This window comes from Typopeltis vanoorti, chromosome 18, assembly GCF_054136105.1.
Source record: "Typopeltis vanoorti isolate ZY-2024b chromosome 18, IOZ_Tvanoo_1.0, whole genome shotgun sequence".
Taxonomy (NCBI): Eukaryota; Metazoa; Arthropoda; class Arachnida; order Uropygi; family Thelyphonidae; genus Typopeltis; species Typopeltis vanoorti.
Window position 1 is genome coordinate 104,366,808 of NC_143566.1, and position 12,717 is coordinate 104,379,524.

At 36.4% G+C, this 12,717-nt stretch overlaps 1 protein-coding gene across 2 annotated transcripts in view; it reads right to left on the reverse strand.

Moving 5' to 3' along the window:
* LOC150097017 (uncharacterized) overlaps window positions 1-12,717 on the reverse strand; it is a 126,360-nt gene that overhangs the window by 93,094 nt on the left and 20,549 nt on the right. Inside the window, exon 1 of one of the 2 annotated variants that reach the window (XM_090408389.1) lies at window positions 12,283-12,558. The exons of the other annotated variant lie outside the window; for it this stretch is intronic. The gene's annotated coding sequence lies outside the window, so the exon portion shown is untranslated. Of the gene's footprint in view, window positions 1-12,282; window positions 12,559-12,717 lie in introns of those variants that run through there. 2 annotated transcript variants of the gene reach the window in all.

A 12,717-nucleotide genomic window follows, 5' to 3' on the forward strand; every position in this document is an offset into this window, starting at 1 on the left:
AATTCGTCTGTACGTTGCGAATTTCATGTAAGTAAAGTATGTTGATTTCTTTTTGGTGCTGAAAACTACAATATTTTTTGTTTTTTTTATTTTTGGTTGCGTTTTTTTAATTTTATTTTTATTTATTTATTTTTTTTTTTTTAAGATAGCAAAAGAAATGCGTGTTTGTACATACCGTACCCAGCTAGTGTAAGCAAAATTCAACATGAAAATGCTATTAAGTTATTTACTACAAACTTTTCAACTACCCTTCGGATGTTTGATTTCTGTTTTTATACTCTCGCATCGGCATTAAATATCAAAGGAAGGGGGGGGAGGAAGAAATCTTCTATATTATTTTTGCCACTTTCAAATGCATGCTACACGCAACTTATATTTAGAAACGTCTATAGATTAGCGATAAATATATGCCTTTTTAGAATGCGCAGAGAACGTGCAAGTCTTACGGTAAGTGCGGTAGGCGAAGAAAATTCATCATATTATAGATGGATGAAAAGAAAAAAAAAATTTTCGAAATACATTCCCGGGTGAGCCAAGCAGCTACAAACAGAATGACATCCTCTTGCAGCTTAAAATTATTTTAAAAATGTTTTTAATTAAAAATAAAAAGAGCTTTAAACTTATTAATGTTATTATTAAAGCACGGTGGACTCATCATCCACTACACAGAAATGGACTCCTACTATTTCCGCAATACGATATTAATTGTGAACAATAAATTCATGTCTAGATCAATTTTAATCCATTTTCCTGAGGGAGGTTTTTTTTTTTTTTTAACCACATTTCTAGCTTTAGAAACGTTTCTAATCAATTCTTCTTTGCTGACGTCTACTTTCATCTCCAATGTCTTAAAGGATCACAGAGGATTTGACCAAGGATTCCAGGATAACAAGATAATCTCCAAACAGGAAGAACAAGTCATTCAAATGATGCATTCCCTATTAGCTATAGTGTTTCCCCGCAACTGAATTTTATCTCTAAATCCTTCGGAATGTGTATTGTTGATTTCAAAGACAGCTGTTCCATCACTACACTATGTTGCCGAAGTATCTGAACACTTCTGCAGCACCAAAAAGCACTCGTGGTGCAATGATACCGGTACACTAGACTCGGGAACACCGGACTCGGGACCACTGGAAGAGGGTACTTTGGAATTATTAATCTCTTTACAGTTCGGGAGAAACTGGATGGTGACAATGTAGTAAATACAACGACATTCTACCCAAATTGAGTATTTGAACAGCGCACGAGAAGATCCAGGTAGAATCACAGGAGGTACTAACACAGCCACACTTGAAGACTTCTAGGGATGCATGGATTCACGGAGAAACCTCTGGGATCGCTGTATACATGCCTAAGGGGACGAACGTGAAGGAGAGGAAGAAACTATGACCTAAGGTAATTTTTTACGGTCAAATTCCCGAAACTTTTGGATAGTATCTCTCATAAGTAGACTGCGTTGTCCCAGCTATAAAGAATGACGATGGATGTCTCTATTTACTGTAATACCAAAAGGATATATATGTATAAGATCCAAATATTATTTTGATCTTAGTTTCTATATCTCCAGTGTTCAGATAGTTTTGGTGGCGTAGTGTACATCCTGTCACCTATTTCATATCAAAAACGAAAATTATGCAAATATGCACTAACCTAAATGAAATCATGCATCTAAAAGAACGTACTTTGATCACGCCCTCTACTGATTTATGCTACAACTAATAGACGAAAAACGGTAAAATATTGAAGTAATGCTAGATGATAAAAGTACGTCCTACGGTGAAGTCATACTTTGCAACCATTTGCAAGTAATTAACCAACAAATGTCACGCGGCTGGCGGAGTCACAGAATGGACTTAAACTCATTAACACCACTCTGAATTTTCCCGTAACGACATTGAAAATGTGGTCTATTACGACTTAAACTATAATGTTACAACTTATCTGCTTTCGCTACACCACGGGAATTTTACATATCGTCTTTCCCTTCTCCTATCCCCCCCCCCCCCCAAAAAAAAACTGCGAACATTTGTAACGATGAAATTTGATGGTTTGTAGTTGGAAGTTTTTGGAGATGGTGTACTTTATGGAGTTCAATTTTCTTCTAGTATGCGATCAAGGTTACGGGATTTGTCGTTGTAGGTTCAAACTACTTGGAAAAAGTCAAGTTCATCACTTTCTGAAACAGTCAAAGAACTTAACGAACATTTTATGATCACACTTTGGCAAAGCGTGTAGTTGTGGGCATTCTGCCAAACACTCCGTCCTGTTCATTATAGTAATCACCAGGCAATAAAGTATAACACGAGCAGGGTGGTGATATGCGACCAATTAGGCTTAGCAAAAAAAGAAAAAAAAAGTAGAAAAAGAAAGAAAAGAAATTGCGAGTGAAACAAAGTGTGAGACATGCACAAGAGCTTTCTTAAGATGTGTCTACTACTTGGGATTATGATATACCGATGTCTGTTCAAAAATTGGGAACCAAAATTTCGCTTTGCTACAGTAGATTGTAATGTTGTCTTCAAAAAGATGTATTAAAGGGAAAATTGTGCTAAAAGTTTTACCACTCTCCGCTAGGTGACCATTAAAATTTATCCAGGCATTTGACATTAATTTCCAGAGGATATGGATCAATACATTTCAATCAGTGAAATCCAATCAATAGATATTAAGTAGGGGAAAACTAATTATTTTAAGTCATAAATTGAAGTCTCCGGACAGACTGGGTTGGTTATATTAAGCTTAGACACCAAAATATCCTATCGATTTCTTTGAAAAGCCAAGATGTTGACTCCGGTAACTTCTTGGCTTCGTGTGACATTCCTAGATCGCTTTATTCAGATCCTTTCACAAAATTGAAGAAAACTTATTACAACCTTACATTTCTTTTGGGATTAGCACAATATTTACGAAGTAATCTGAACTTAAAACGAGTGACACGATTTTACATATTGAAACAGCGTATGATTACGGGTGTTACTATTATGCCAATTATAAGGCTTCGTTGGCCAAATGTCAACGTATCTAGGGTTGGATTCCGATCGCTAGGCTGCAGGTTCGAAACCCACTGCGCATAGTCAGTAATTTAACACAAAATCCAACTATCCAAAATGACACACTCCATCATGTACGCCTTCTGCTAATTTGCAGACGAAAACTTGTCAAATGTTGAAGTTATGGTTGAGTTCTCAGTAAGTGTTCAGATGGAAGACTATGTTCGTGTTGCTATCCTGATATCAAACGACCACCCTGTCTTAATGGAGGCATGAAATGGCTTTAAAAAGGTTCATAAGATCTATGTTTGGTCTCTAGAGCAGGATTTCTTGATGATCTAATTCTTAGCCTACTCATGGTACCAATGTACTATAGGCAAAGGGTCTTTCATGGGTTGGGCTAACATTGGATACTCATTCACAATGATAAGAGTAGTTTACTAAGAAACAGTGCCGAAATTCTCCATGATTGCTGCACAAGCTCATTAATTGAGAAAGAAGTATTATTTGTTAATAAATGCATGCATTTATAAGCATTCCATTTAGGCTTTTATTTTTGTAGACAGAAGACGTTTTTAGCTTGCGCGGCAATAATTGAGCTTTGCGTTGTGCATCGAAGGTCGATGCTTGCTCGTCTAGTGAAAGCTCCATTGGCTTGCTCGGTTGTTGGAGCTTCTAGGTCCTCGGTACAGCACTGTGATTTCATGCTCGCGCATAGCCATTTCCGCTCCCTCCACGTCATCTCACCCCTTTGCTTAAACACAGGTCACACGCAGTCAAAGTAGCTCTAACCAGTGAGCTTCAGCCAGCCTTTACAAGTGTGCGTGTTGCTTGGGAAAATTAAGTTGCAACCAACTTTTTTATGGCGATGTTATTTACCAGTTCATAAAGAACCGTAGGGTAGAATTTGTATTCAAGTAGCTAAATTGAAAAAGATAGAATATCATTTGTAAAATAAATGTTGTATTTGTATGATCAAATGTACATAAATTTCTAAATATATAGTTTTAAATGGTCAGTAATTCATTATTCCGCTAATCAGACTTCAATCACACCTCTCACTCCCTGAATGATAACAAGAGCAAGCGTGGATTTCAAGACCAGCATTCGCCCCTGCTAAGAAAGGCCCATAACAAATAAAACCTAAGGTGAAATACATTTGGCTGAAGAACATTAGTCAACAGGTCCAAAATCCAACAAAGGAAAAGAATGTTGTATAACAAGCAACATGCAATGGATCCATCTGCTTGTTCTGTGCTATTCATAATCTGATTCTCGCATCAGTATTATTCAGCAGTAACTTGAGTTCAATGCCACCTTTTACAATCCAGCATCAGTAGTCCTTGCCCAGTGACATACTTTTCTATTTTTATACTAACAGAAGCGGGGAAAGGTGAGATTTATTTGTATGATTCTCTGTTAGCAGTCACAAACAATAGATTGTATTGTTGACTGCATTTATACAGAAATATTTGAGCTCATTGTTGCAGTCAATTTCACTTGCTTTGTTTTTGTTCGCACAAAAACTAAATGAACAAGGAACATATGCTGGACAGCTGAACATTAAAAAGGTAGATTAGTCTTCAGAATTCTGGTTGGATTACACTGTTGGAAGCAGTAGCAGGATAGGAAGAAAGCAGAACAAACTAAAGACAGGTTCAGTGAGTAGACGTTTTCTACCCACTGTGAGTAAGTGGGTAGGATCTTTCTCCCTAAGAGTTAACTATAAATAGAATCATAGTTAATCCAGGATCCTAAATCTAATATAACAATTGTCATGTTAATTTAGGACATCATCTTCACAAAACTATCTGTAAGAAAGATTGTTTCCCCGATGTGGTCTTAAATAGAATATAGCTTTGATGTAGTTAATTTATTTTATTTCATTTATTTTAATTTTATTTTCACTAGAGGTCACGCCAGTAGAATAACTTAATCAAATGATTGTCTCTTCCGCATACTGTGAAATTTAATTTGGCTTGTCTCTGTATACTCAGATGATGACCTTCATACCAAGGTCGAAACGTCGAATAATTATAAGTTGTAGAGTCCATAATTCGTTTAAAATGACTTATTTTGAAAATAGATATAACAAAAAGACAACAAATTACAGACCGCGTATACATTACAGGAAATGGTCCCACAATAAGAGAATGATTTATTTCCAATGCTTTTTTTTAAATATAAAACAACCAGTTCCTTACACAAATAAAGTCTGTTACCGTGAGATCAAGATATCCATTCAAAGGCAAATAACTTATAATTTGGAATGCTAAAGGAGGTGCTATATAATATGAAGGAAAGTGATCACTTGGTGAATTTCTTTTAGTTAGGTGAAAATGGTCCTGTTATGATATACAGTGGCCAGGCAGACCAATCGAATTTCTCAAAACAGTTAAAGGTAATTTCCACGGATTGGGATCAATCTATTTTGTTTATTTTTTAGAGAAGGATAGTACCGTACGGAGCTTCTTATCCGTGTTACTGAAGCAATTTGATCTTCCCTTCTTGGTCCCCGTATGGACTCTGCTTAGGTGGTGTTACGATGAGTTTAGATAGCAGAGGATAGCAAAGTGAATAGGTTCGATGAAGATCGAAGCCAGTTAATTATATTTTGCACTGAAAACATTCTATTGGGAGGAGCTTACTCAAGCAGACTCTTCCTTTGTCTGCTGTTGGGCACATCTCATAATAAGAAAAATGAAAGATGAGCAAGTTGTGGCGAGTCTCATCTCGAATCTCGTCCAGACGTATGAGGTCGCTCTGCTTTTGTGAGTGGTCACCCGACTTAATAAAAGTGTCGCGCGTCCTTTTGTCTTGTTTACACTAATAATTCCACACGTCGCGAGCATGGAATGAGAGAAGAAAGTAAACGAGACAGGAACTGCCACTCCCCGCCACTAGGGTCACGTACTGCGTTGGCTCCTTCGTCTCAGAATAGTGCAAATGAATTAGAAGGGGGGGGGGGAACAACGTGTCATTCCAGTAGAGATGAACGGGGTGCCAACTGCATAAAACTAATTTCTGTGGCGCGTAAACACAAAGGGAGTTAGTTAACAGCTTGTGATTTCCAAGATATTGATCACAGTCCCTTGCAGTTTCGTCTTCCATGCTTGCGGGGTGTAATCCCCCCCCCCCCCTCAGAGCTGCTCGACTGTGAGATTTCGACTGACGGAATTTTAATTCGATGTTAAAGGGTTCGGTTCGTATTTTCGACTAACAGTGGCTACTGGCAATGTTACATGAATGGAATGGAAATGGTCGAACACACACACACGCGCGCGCGCCTAGCGAGAGAGAGAGAGAGAGAAAGAAAGAACAGGGGAAAAAAGAATGAAAAAGAAATAGCAGAAATAAAAGGAAGAAACAGAAAAAGGAAGAAAAAATAAAAAGAAATAAAAGGAGACAGAAAGAAAGAGAGAAAAAACACGAGAGAGAGAGAGAGAGAGAGAGAGGGAAAAAGACAAAGAGGGAGGAAAGCAACAGTGAAAATGAATCAGAAGCGTATAAAATCCTACGCATTTTAGAATAATGAAATAACAGAGAGGATAATAGAGGGAAAGGATTATTGACAGGCACCCAAATGGAAGGAATGAAGCAGATGCAGTTGAAACACAACCCTGGACGCTTCCATTTGTAAAACTGCCTTCCGATTCCGCCAGATAAAGTCGGAGCTATTTTTAAAAACTAATGATGCTATTTGAGCAGCTACGGAACAAGAGACCGAGTTATATTTTGCGTGCGTGCGTATTTATGCGTGTGTATGTGTGCGTGTGCTTACAGGTAAACATCACCTGATTAAGACGGTAAATTATACGGCAACCCAATCGTTTGACTTCCATTACCGAGTGGTAATTGTTCCTCTTCGGCAGGGATTTTAACGAGGGGGCAGCTGTGGATTCTCATCTCCAATCATCGAAATGTTTTCTGCGTTTTAATAACCTTCGCATCAACGCGAACCCAACCTTGTGGGGGGGATGTACTTAATGGGAAGGAAATCCTCAAGCACTTCGAATAAAACACCGTGACGTCACGCTATCCATTTGCGGAGTTACGTGACCTTGGTTCGCCGAAAGAGAACCACCCCAACGAAGATGCTATCTGTGTACCTCTCTAACACCACCCCTGATTGTCCTATTAGTTCTTCCCTGCACCGACATCCCTCCCCCCCCCTCTCTGTCTTTTTTTTTTTTCATCATCACAACAATTGGAAAAATGTACAAATTGGCCGATTGTTTCTTTGGTTCCAACTCCCTTTATCCATCTGCATCTTACGGGGGACGTTAATTCTGAAACATAAGCGTGTATGAATATGCTAATGAATGTCCAGATCTCATTGTTCGTATATCTTGAGTAGATTGAAATCTTATATCGTTTCTATATATAAAAACGATTATATAAGATCTAACAATAACACTTGCCTACTTAGTTGAAAGGGATAAAGTCTCTGCCATCCAACAAAACAAATAAAACACATACAAAAAAAGCCAATCATCAAAAAATTAAAACGCCAAAAAAAAAAAGAAAAAAATTATCAAACGTAATTTCAAAACATCTTTCCTCATCTACTTCATCCATTTGTGGCCTTAATGGCAGTCTCCTCCTTCATTGCATCATCAATCTCTATAATCTGCCCCCCCCCCCCTCATTCTTTCATCGCATAGATTACACACAGCCTTCAGCTGTTCAAGAAAAACATCAATGGATTCCTTCATAAAGATATCTTCTTTGATTATTAATTTTTTCCCGAGTTTGGGGAGGTTACCTAAACGTACACCTTTTCGTGAACAAGAGCCAGACAATCCAACAGCTCAACGAGAACATTTGGGCAGGAAAAAAAAAAAAAAAAAAAAAAAATACGGCTTGCAGCTTTTTTTTTTCCTCTATTTTTTTTATTGTCATGAAATAAGGCATATTTCATGACAGCTGGTAATGTTTTTGAAAAAAAACATTACCAACTGTCATGAAATATGCTTTAGAAAGGACCCTTTGTGAAGCCGAAAATGGAAGGGCAATTACGTGATGTGGTTTTCCGTAACTAATAAAAAATCTGCAAGTTCTGTACAGTGTTTGGTTGTTTTAATTACTGCCGAAGCAACTAAATTTAGGCTCCTGAGGCCAGTGTATTGATGTCTTCTAACTTCACGTGTTCTGGACAGTTTGCTTGTTTTGCAGGATGATTAACCCCAGTTTCAGATTGGGGAAAACCTTCTGCCTCCGCATGATGCTTGCTAACTCACCTTTGATGAAAAAGGGCGTCGTCGAAACCCGACGGACAGCAACTGAATTCAAACTGTGGCCTTTCCACACGAAATCTGTTGTGCCTTACCGATCATTGGATAATTAGCAATGACTTAAAACGAAATTTTCAGCCAAATTCTATTCGTCGTTCATGCAAGTTAAAATAGTCTTTTGTATAAGAATGCCGCGAACAAAATGTTTCCAAATTTTGGACGATTTCTGCCGCTTTCTGAATTCTGTAGATTACTTGTAGTTACTTCATAACACTTAAAAGGAAGGATTTAATTGCTTTTTTCCCTTTCACTGACTTTTTAAACTGTTAGCGAAGAAAGATATTATGAATCGGAATGTTGAGGGAAAAATCTTTCGCCACAATCATTCTCGTATTGGATCGAAATTCTAAGGATGCAGCGGTCTAAACAATAAATTCCCACCCAAGAAAACTCATCTGTCATAAACATCGGGAGACATTTTTTTCGCTCCATAAAATGCCCATTTACTGTGTGGCCTGTCACACGTTCCCTGGGAGTTCAATTCTGTGATGGAGAAGTGGAACGTGATTTTGGCATCATATCAAGTGGAGATGGACACAAAAAGTCTTCTTCTTTTTCTTCTAGCAATGAACTTTCTTTTAGAACGAACTTTTCTGATAGATCCTCCCTCACCCAAATGCCTCCCACACCTTCGTAACTCTCGCAAACAAACTTTCACACATTTCTGACTTTTTCTTTATTTTTTTTTGTTTCTTTAACTTTCGTTCCATTTCTTTTGATTTATTTCGCTATTCTTGTTTTCTTTTGATCATTTATCTGCTTTCTATTTATTTATCAAAGCATTTATATTTTTCATGAATCGCCGATATTGTTTTGTAAATTTTTTAAGAGCTTGTTATCCAAAAGGATGAGAATGTCCTCACAAAGAGCAATCTTTTGTAAAGCAAACGCTAAAAAAACGCAATCATACGTATATTGTATTGTTTTTATATAGCTGTAACTAAAACACATCAAAATATTTCTTTTTGCGAAACGGACAAGTTCATTTTTTATTGCTGTTTAATGAGCAATTGGCTCGCGACTCATTACTTTTTTGTTTGTTTGTAATTTTAGCGACACGTGTCGTAGTGAAATTGACAAGTTCTTTTGCTACTGCAGTTATCATGAGCAATGAGCTCGCGACTCATTGTTGCTTTTTTTGGTCTGTTGTTTATAGTGAAACGTACTAGAATGAAAGTGACAGTTTTGTTCATTGCTGTTTCATGAGCAATTCGCTCGCGACTCATTACTTTTTATTATTATTTTTTTTTTAACTTTAGTGAAACGAGTTGTAGTGAAATTGACAAGTTCTTTTCTACTGCAGTTATCATGAGCAATGAGCTCGCGACTCATTGTTGCTTTTTTTGGTCTGCTGTTTATAGTGAAACGTACTAGAATGAAAGTGACAGTTTTGTTCATTGCAGTTTCATGAGCAATTCGCTCGCGACTCATTACTTTTTATTATTATTATTTTTAACTTTAGTGAAACGAGTTGTAGTGAAATTGACAAGTTCTTTTCTACTGCAGTTATCATGAGCAATGAGCTCGCGACTCATTGTTGCTTTTTTTGGTCTGTTGTTTATAGTGAAACGTACTAGAGTGAAAGTGACAATTTTGTTCATTGCTGTTTCACGAGCAATTCGCTCGCGACTCATTACTTTTTTTTTGTTTGTAACTTTAGTGAGACGAGTTGTAGTGAAATTGACAAGTTCTTTTCTACTGCAGTTATCATGAGCAATGAGCTCGCGACTCATTGTTGCTTATTTGTTGTTATTGTTGGTTATGTTAGCGAAACGTACTATAGTGAAACTGACAGTTTTGTTCATTACAGTCTCATGAGCAATTTGCTGGTGACATTACTTTTTTTTTTGTTAATTTTTATTAATTTGAGCAATGAGCTCGCGACTCATTGTTGCTTTTTTTTTGTTTATAATGTTAGTGAAACGCACTATAGTGAAACTGACAATTTTTTTCACAGCTGTTTCATGAGCAATTCTCTCGTGACACATTACTTTTTTTGTTTGTTTGTTAATTTTTGTTAATTTCAGCAATGAGCTCGCGACTATAGTGAAACTGACAAGTTGAAGTTCTTTTTCTACTGCAGAAAACGAGCAATTTTAGTTTGCAAATGATTGTTAGAATTTGCTTTGCTTGTAATTTTAGCAAAACGTGTTGTAGTGAAATTGAAAAATTCTTTCGCTACTGTAATTTCTCTATTACGAAGTAATGAGCTCGCGACTCGCAGCTGCACCTTTCGTTTTTTTTTTGTATCCATCTCAGAGAATGAGTACTTGAAATATTAGTTTTTGTTTATTTAGGGTTTATTAATAATTGATTAAAAGGATATTTTGACATTTATAGCCTTTAAATTTATTACCACGGAATAATTAACGTATGTTTAAAAAAGGTGACGCAACTTTTCTTCGGGTACTTATTATTGTGATTAAACGCAATAACAAATCGTGTTGAAGAAATACAAAAATACAAAAGATCAAACAATCTTACTTTATATACTTAAGTGAGAACAATTGAATGAAGGTTTCATTATCCTTCTCACCATTACACTAACCGAAAATTACAAGAATGTAAGAGAGGTTAATAAATTCTTAAGAAACTTAAAAAAAAAATACAAATAATTCTTAGACTAAAGAGGGACCATCACACAAAATAAAAACTTATCCTACCAAGAAAAAGATGATCCTAATAACTCATATTAATAGAAGATTCTTTAAATAAAACAAAATAAATTTAAAATTAAAATTAAAATAGAAAATAATGTATAATATAAAATAGAAAAATATTTTTATAATTTTCTAAATTTATAAATTGGTATTATTTATTTTTAAATTTTTAATAATTTATATTTATATATATTTTCATAAATTTTATATAATTTTTAAAATGTTTAAGAACCTAATTTTAGCAATTACCTTCACTAAGTAAGCAGTAAAAGGTGGCGTGCTTGATTACTATTTTATATTTTTGATTTGAAAAGAATACCAAAAATAAAGATACTCTAATTCTCTCAGCAAAGTAGATCAACTAACTTTTATTCTCAAAACATCTTCGAACTTAACTATTTTATCAATAATGAATCTCTTAGGTAATTATCAAGGATATTAATTAAATCGAATAACATTTTTGTGACTCTTTTTAATTTAAAGTTGTCATCGGAGATAATTAATTAAATCACACATTCATCAAGCGTATTGTTAGAGAAGATAATTAGCCAGAAACACAGCCTTGAACTAAAGCAAAGTAAATACATTTGGGAGTATGAAAGATGCAAACAGATTTTTTTTTCTTTCTATCACTAACGATTTGCTAAAGTGAGTCAAAAAATCCCATCGGAAAATGCCACTGACTTTTCTTTCGATGAGCAGTTCTATTAAGCGCATATTAAATGTGAGTAACTTTGAATATATTCTGTGCTTATGTTTGGCGTAGTTATAAAAACCTGCAACACTTTAGCGGTAAAACCGACAAGTTCTTTTTATTACAATAGCACGAATAATGCACGCGACTCATTGTTGGAATTTTCTGAGCATTTCCAGCTAGCCAGCGAATGAACCGGAAATTGACAAGTTCTTTTTACTGCAGCAGCACGAGCAACGTTCACGCGATTCATTGTGACTGTTTTTGTTTGTTTGTTTGTTTGTTTGTTTGTATGTACATTTCACAGAATGAACATGTTTTGAGTGAAACGGAAAGCTATCAATTTCAATAACGGTAGAAATTAACATTATTTATATTAACAAGAAATCGATTTCATTAAGTAGATTTCGTGTCACAAATATGCATTTATAAAACACTTTAAATGCAGTTTCACTATGATAGTATTTCGTTCTATTCAACTAAAGAAAACAAACATTTTTTTTTTAAACGTCAAACCAGTTGACAGAGAAACAAAAGGCAGTTTTGACTCGCATCTGTGTCAGGCTAAGCGCACACAAAAGATAGCGAATCGAAAACAAATGACATCAATCAAGGTTTTATAAAACTTAGCAGTGGCTTACCTTCGAAAGTAACTTTAATGGGATCCTTAAAAGTAAACCCAAAGTTTCGTGGATCACTGAGACACTGCGAATACACACAAAACACTTCACATACAGGTAAGCGTCCGTCCCGAGCGCAGGTGACGATGGAAAAGGCCGACTCCCGACTTCTCTTCAAAAGTATGGCAGCTTTCCAAGCGCGTGCAGTTTCAGCGCCGCGGCTGATGGCCAGGACACTCGGAGGTGACCTAACTTGTGCACTGAGGAAGCACGCGACTGGAGAAGAGTCCGCACACAGAACGCGTCTGTAGATTCGCTTGCTGCATCTGTCTCTCTCTTTCTGTGCTGGCGCGTGTGAGAGAAAGAGCGGTGGAGAGGCGCTAGTGAATGACAGGCTTCTTCGGGAAGGTTGGCCCATCGTCATAAATACAGCCCCGCCTGTGGAGGCCAGTCGAC